At 43.1% G+C, this 7043-nt stretch overlaps 1 protein-coding gene across 1 annotated transcript in view; it reads right to left on the minus strand.

Moving 5' to 3' along the window:
• The window catches only part of Sulf1 (sulfatase 1), a 133544-nt gene extending 128001 nt beyond the window's left edge, over window positions 1–5543 (minus strand). Inside the window, exon 1 of the mRNA XM_028769232.1 lies at window positions 5309–5543. The gene's annotated coding sequence lies outside the window, so the exon portion shown is untranslated. The remainder of the gene's footprint in view (window positions 1–5308) is intronic.
• Window positions 5544–7043: the final 1500 nt, after the last annotated feature.

Raw genomic sequence — 7043 nt, forward strand, 5'->3', positions numbered from 1 at the left:
TATATTTGTTCATTTCTTTTAAATTTTTAATTAGATTTGTATTCTCTATGTGTGTATATCTGTGCACCCATGTACATGCATGTGCCCACATGCATATGACATAATGTGTATAGAGGTCAAAAGATTAGCTTCACTCACGCTGGACGAATCTCTTCCACAGCCACATGTCTAGCCTACAGTCCTCTTCCCATCACACAATGACAAGTCATTTTGGTAAAACCAGGAACATTTCCATCGTATCAAAAACCAGACGAGTTGAGATATAACTTCAGGGCAGAGCACTTGTCAAGCATTTGTAAAGTTTGGTTTTAATTCCAGCCTCCAACTCCTCCAAAAGTCAAAGATAATTTTCAAAGTTTTAGTCATTGGGGGGCGGGAATGACCCATCAGAAAGCTAGTGGGATTTAGATTATAATCAAATACCATCTAAGAAATGAGTTTTAAAAATTTTATGTTACAGGTAGAAATCACTTTTAAAATCCAACTTGTGCTTAAACAGTTCACCTACTGAGAGGAAATAGTATACAAGTCTACAAGCTGAGCCACAATGTCTGGGGCTAAGTCTCGTTCATAATCAATGGCATTTACTCTGCCATGTTCATGAGGGAGGAAGAGCAGAAACCCAGGAAATCCGAGATGCGTTGCCATAGAAGATTAAGTGCTGAGCATAGGAAGGGTCAAAAGGTTTGAGAAACTCAAGGTTATCAAGTAATCGGACTCCCAAGATTGGAAAAAGTTTCAGCTTCCTGTCTGTTAAGCAGGCTTTTCTGTTTGCCTAAAATGTTGAACTGCTTTCCAACTGCCAGAGCTGGAAGGGTAGCTTAGTGGTTAAGCCCTCAGTGCTCTTACAGAGGGCCCGAGTTTGGTTCTCATCTCCCACATAACCACCTGTAACTATTCCGAGGGCTTCCAAGAACTGTGGTATCATCTGCCTCTCCCCATATCCATATACTTAAACAGTAAGTTCTTAAGGAAATAAATTACAAAGTTCACCAATCCCTCCTCTGTACCTCCACACTCGACTGTGGAATGGCAGGAACCTGAGGGTGGAATTTGGGAGAAATGGTTACAGTCCTCTTCTGGGCCAGGTAACGAAATACAAGCTTTGGTCTTGGAATGCCTCCTCCAAAGTGAAGTGAAAACTGTCAAGGGAGAAGCCTTCTTTTGGAGGGGCAAATAGGACAAAATTTTGAATATATGATGCTCCAGCAAGCGCTCCACTCTGCTCAGTGCTCATAGCAAGGTGAAAACAAACATCCCTCTCTTAAAGGCTAAACTAAGGTCGCCTAGACATGGCCTTCCTCTTGTGAAGTTAATGAGAACACAATCCACCAGACAGATAGCAAGGACCAAGAGTAAAACAGTAAATCCAGTGAGCCAGGATGCAGATGTGTCTTGGGAACATTAAGACAAGAGGGCTTAGCCTTTACCTTCCAACTCAAAATTACATAGAGAGGAAAATCTGTCCATTTTATACTCTTAAAAACCTGTTCTTAAGATGGAGAAGGGGAGATAACTCAGTCAACAAAGTGCATTGCCATTTGGGTGTGAGAACCTGGAATTACTCCCCAGGTTTCAGAATAAAAATCCAAGTATGGCAGTGGTCTGAGCCTGTAATACCAGTGCTGGGAGGATCCCAGGAGCTGATTGGCTAGCCAGCTTAGCCTACTGGTGAGTCCTAGGTCCCAGTGAGAGACCTTGTCTCAAAACCAAACCAAACTAAACTAAACCAAGACAAAACAAAACAAAACAGCATAGACACAAGTCAGTGACTAAGGAAGACAAACAACCCAGGGTGTCCTCTGGTACACACACAGACATCCACATACTTAAATTCTTACAAACATTTATACACTCACACACTTATACACACACCTAAAAGCATATTTACATACTTCTCACTTACCCACATTTAAATACACACATGTGCACACACACACACACTTACACACTTAAATACACATCTTAACACACACACGCACGCACACACGCACACCCCTGTTTATCTTTATTCAATGGTACAATTCCTTACTAACTTACACTGCAAATGTCAGTGAACTCTATTCTTCTCCGCTTGCACCTTCTTTTGCCCCATTGTGTCCTCCTCTCTAGCTAGCTACTCAGCTGTCTACATCTGAAACTTCATTAGACATTTCCTGTCTCTTCATTCCATTCATCCAGGAATTCAGCCCATGTTATGAATGTTATACCTTCTAAACATGTCTGGAATCTTAGTCTGTTGTCCACCTTCACAGATCGGGCCTCAGCATCTCCCATTTGGTCACAATGATCTCTTCCCAGCTCTCCTAGTTTACAGAGTTCTACTCACTGGCCTTTGCACAGCCCATATTTTATATGGTCAATAGGAGGCACAGATAAAATCTTTCTAGGACTCCGAGTGTAGTTCTGTGGTGGAGTCCTTGCCTAGCATTTAGAAGGTCCTAGATTTCATTTCATTCCCTGTACTGTGAATACAAATAAGAAAGAATATTTCTAAAATATGAGTCACATTTGCTTTCCATTTCCCAGCTCTATAAAAATTCTTTTGTCTCTTCTTCAAGTGAAAAGCAGACCCCAAACTAACGAACATGGAGGAATAGGAGCTCTGGGCCACAGATTCTTCCATCACTGACCTGGGTTTGCTGCAAAAACAGCAGACAGAGGAATTAACACTATCAGAGGCTGGAGAGATGGCTCAGTCAGTTAAGAACACTGGCTGCTCTTCCAGAAGACTCAAGTTCAATTCCCAGCACCCACATGGCAGCTCATAACTGTCTGTAGTACTAATTCCTGGGTGTCTGGTACCTTTACTGACATACATGCAGGCGAAACACCAATGCACATAAAGTACAAGTGAATGCAAATCTCAATGTCTTAGTAGCACACACCAGTGGAACTGTAAACTATAGCTGGTCTGTGGGTGTGTGTCTCACTAGAATTAACAGTATTCCCCATTGTACTGACGTAAATCTCTTGGATTCAATACCCAGGCCCTCTTAATAGACTAGTCTACTCCTCCTGTTCTGTTCAGCAGTGCTATTGCCTTCTGGAGAGTTCTTCCCACCAGCTGCTTATTCTTTGAAACCCAGCTCATCTCCATCACCCTGTGAAAAGTTCCTGGCTCCCTAAGGCAGAAGTAACAACCTGATTTGGGCACCTTCTCTCAGTCCTGAACCTGCTTCTTTTCAGATATAAAAGCTAACTATTAGGGGATTATCTGTTGCTTTGGTCTATCCCTCAGAACAACTCTTCCAAGACAAGACATCTTACCCACCTGAGTATTGACGCTGCTTAACACAGCATGCCATCTATCCATAGTAGATGCTCACCAGTGAAGTAAAAGACAAAAGCAGGTGCCAGAGAGATGGCTTAGCACTTAGGAAGGAGCACTTACTGCTCACTCTTCCAAAAGACTCAGGTTCAAATCCCAGCATCCACATCAGGTGGCTCATAATCACTTGTAACTCTAGCTCCAGGAGGAACAAAGGCCTCTTTTGGATTCCATGGCCACCCACAAACCCATGGCAGGCACACATATAAATAAAAATAAATCTTAAAAAAAGATGAAAACAAGAATAAATGGGAAAGCCCCAAGTGTACTACAATAGTGCTGTGTTCCGACTAGATACTTTTCTATATTATATTACTTCCTGTGCTAGATACTTTTTCTAGATTACTTCCCTTTCTATATTATTTCCTTGCTAGATACTTTTCCATATTACTTCTTTCTGTCTTACTAATACTCTTCTCCTGGGGTCTGGAGCTTTGTCTCATTTCCTAGATGTCTTGCTGCTGCTATATCTTGCTGCTGGTCCTCAGGTGACAGTGACACAAACTCTGACCTGGATCTTATCTGTCTATGTCCCCTCCTCTGTAACTGAGGCTAAGGTTGAGATGACAGGGCTGGTCTTTGTAGACCACGACATACAGTGTTGATGATCCTACTCAAATTTAGAAGTAAAATAATTAGGGCTCACCTTCAATTATATCTTACAATTTCTTGATAATCACAGATAGTTTGAAGTAGAGAGATAATTTAAATAAGATTTTTAAATTTAATTTAAATAATTTAGTTATTTGCTTTTTTCCCCTGTTACAAGATCTTCCTATGTATCTTAGGCTGGTCTTGAACTCATGATCCTCCTGGCTCAGTTTTCTGAATGCTGGAATTGCAGGCATGGGACACCTCATCATACTTAATTAACATCTTTAAAAACTTGATAAGAAATTTCTCCATTTGGTTCATTTTGCTTGCAAAACAGAGAATGAGAGAGAAAGAGAGAGAGAGAGAGAGAGAGAGAGAGAGAGAGAGAGAGAGAGAGATACACACACACACACACAACTCTGTCATACAGGACACAAGTCTGTCTAATGTAGCAAATGGCAGCTCACTGGATAAATCCAACGCTTAGAGCATTTAACCTTAGGCATCCTTGTATATTTCTAAGTTTTCTTTCACAAAACAGTAGCAAGCAATAATAATTTTTCATTTCTCATAAGAGGAGATACAGTCATGGTTTTACAATGCAAATTATACAGTTACCTCCAACAGGACTTTATCCCAGTGGCTTTCAATTAACAACAGTACTTCTACCTGTTCAGAGTGTACACCTTCCTTCTGTTGCTCTTCAGGGTTGTAGAGGTGACATCTAAAAGCCACACACCACACCCCTGAGCTGAATATTTCACGAAGGTCACAGTCTTTATGGAGAGCAAGCTTAATGATTGGGCTCTGAGCTTTGCCAGTGCTTACGTAGCTTTTGTACATGCTTCTTTAATAGTAAACCCTTTGGTCGTAGAGTGAAAAAAATTAAGGAAAGCGAACATGACCACTGGAATCACCGTGTTTGTTACAGTTTACAGAAGCGGGTGAAAGTTTCAAGCCTCCTGTGGAAGTTAGTATTTATTTCATAGTGTAACATCCAGTAATTTACCTGAAATTGTGAGTAGCCAAAACAGAGAAACTGAAGATGAAGACAGTTAAAATCCCTGCATTGCCCAACAATCCAAGTGAGTAACCAGGCTCCTTCCTGTGAGGGCTGTGAGCCAGCCTGCATGTAGCCAGGCTAGGCTAAACTAGAATGAACTGAGGGAGACACATCTTCCGGTGTTATTTTATCAAGTGAATTATCATCTGAAACCCTTTTCACTTCCGTTATCCTTAGGAGAGAACAAACAGGGAAGGTGAAGAACTTTGGCCAGAGGCACATTTTTTATCGTTTAAGCATCTCAAGTAGGGGTAGGACATAAAAACACAAACTGCACAAGAGGCAGGAAGAGAAACCTGTCTTCTTCCTAGCATACTTACAAAAGCCGCCTTGAAAGTCTTCTCTAGAGGAAAGGCTCGGGGAGCAGGGAAGAGGCAGTGGAGCAGAGATTAGGTGGCAGCGGAATTTCCTTCCTCCTCCAGAATGGGAGAGTCATTGTTCCTTATCGCCCTGACCTCTGAGGGGTTCCAGGAGCCAGGGAGGCTTGGCCTCTGATCCCCGCCGCCCTCTCTCCTGGCCTCTGGGCCTCGGATTACCAACTTGCAGATAAAGCTGCCCGGCCTGACACCAGCTCCAAGATTCATTAGGGACTGTCTGCGAAGTGCTTGTAAGATGCAGTTATATAAGCCCGGCGTATTATTATCATCACACACCCCCATAGACCCAGCTCTGCCAGACAAACAAAAGACAGTTCCAAGAAGAGGAGGAGCAGAGGCACAAGTTCCACTGGGGGTGAATTTCGGGACACTGCTGAACTGACTGGAAAAAACAAAAAACAAAAAACACCACCACCACCAACAACAACAACAAAAAACAAAACAAAAAAAAGCAGGCAACCCAATAGGAGTATGCAAACAAACTGCGTTGCAGCTGGCCAGCTGCGAGGGGAGGGGGCAGGAAGGGAGTCAGGGTTTCCAGGCATGCGGTTCTGGCGCCTGGAGCACCCAGTACAGTAGCTGCCTGTGGCAGGATGGAATGGATGAGGAAGATGTGGGCTTTGGAAAACCAGGTGTTCCAGAGGCCAAGTACTTAGTAAACACTGATCGTTCTTAAACCCGGACCTGATTTGTGCTCTGTTCTCTTTATTCCTGAATCTCCTGTGCTCTGTGGAGTTCTGTTTGAAATTGTCTGGGTCTCTGTTCTTTCCTCTGTGAGAGCAAAGCCCCCCTCCCCCATCAAGCCAGAGTCATCTGAGAAAATTCCCTGCCAAGATTCTCATCTCTTAGCTTGCTGCTGTATCTTCCTTAAGATTATTATTATCTGTGCCTGCTCTTAGCATTACCCTCCTGGTGTGAAGACTCCTATCCTGACACTTAAAGCCCACAGTTTTTGTTTACACAGTAATTTTTCACTTCCGGCGCGGTCCTTCAGTATCAGCATCCGGCAGCATCTTAGAAAGTGAATCGCTCTCAACAGGTGGATTGAACAATCCTTGCGTTTAGGAACTTACACCCACATTCGGGCTCCTCATTTCAATTCTCTGCTCCCCTGCAAAAGTTTACCCCAATTTTTCTTGTGTCTTACTGTCTACAGTGCCTTTTGCTATTGTTCCCCATCAGCTTTCCCAAACCTCACTCCTTATTGATGGTGCTGATGGCCTGAGTTAGCCTTAGAACAGCAGTAGTTTAGTGAGTTTACTGAACTCGTTTGAGATCAAGTCTCACTTTGTAGCCATGGCTGTCCTGGAACTCACAGAGATCTACGTTCCTTTGCCTCTGCCTCCCCACTGCTAGTATTAAAGGTTTGAGTCACCAAGTCCGGCTATTATTGAATTATCTTACAGCTTTACTAAATCTCACCTGTGCCTTTTGAGTTACGGAAGAGCCTACCCAAGAACGAGAAGTTGTGGATATGTACGTAATAAAGTCATGTGGGTTTGTGGTACCCCTCCGGTGTTTGAGTGACTGAGAATGCTCATAATTTTAAAAGGGAGAGGCTGAGGCATGGCTCGGTGCTAGGCGGCATGCTTGCTTAGCATGGATGAGACCCTGGGATCCATCCTTGAATTGGCAAAAACACAGGGACAGCCTTTATGGGACATTAAGTTTGGGTGGT

This window comes from Grammomys surdaster, unplaced genomic scaffold (genome assembly GCF_004785775.1).
Source record: "Grammomys surdaster isolate TR1022 unplaced genomic scaffold, NIH_TR_1.0 64, whole genome shotgun sequence".
NCBI classification, from domain to species: domain Eukaryota; kingdom Metazoa; phylum Chordata; class Mammalia; order Rodentia; family Muridae; genus Grammomys; species Grammomys surdaster.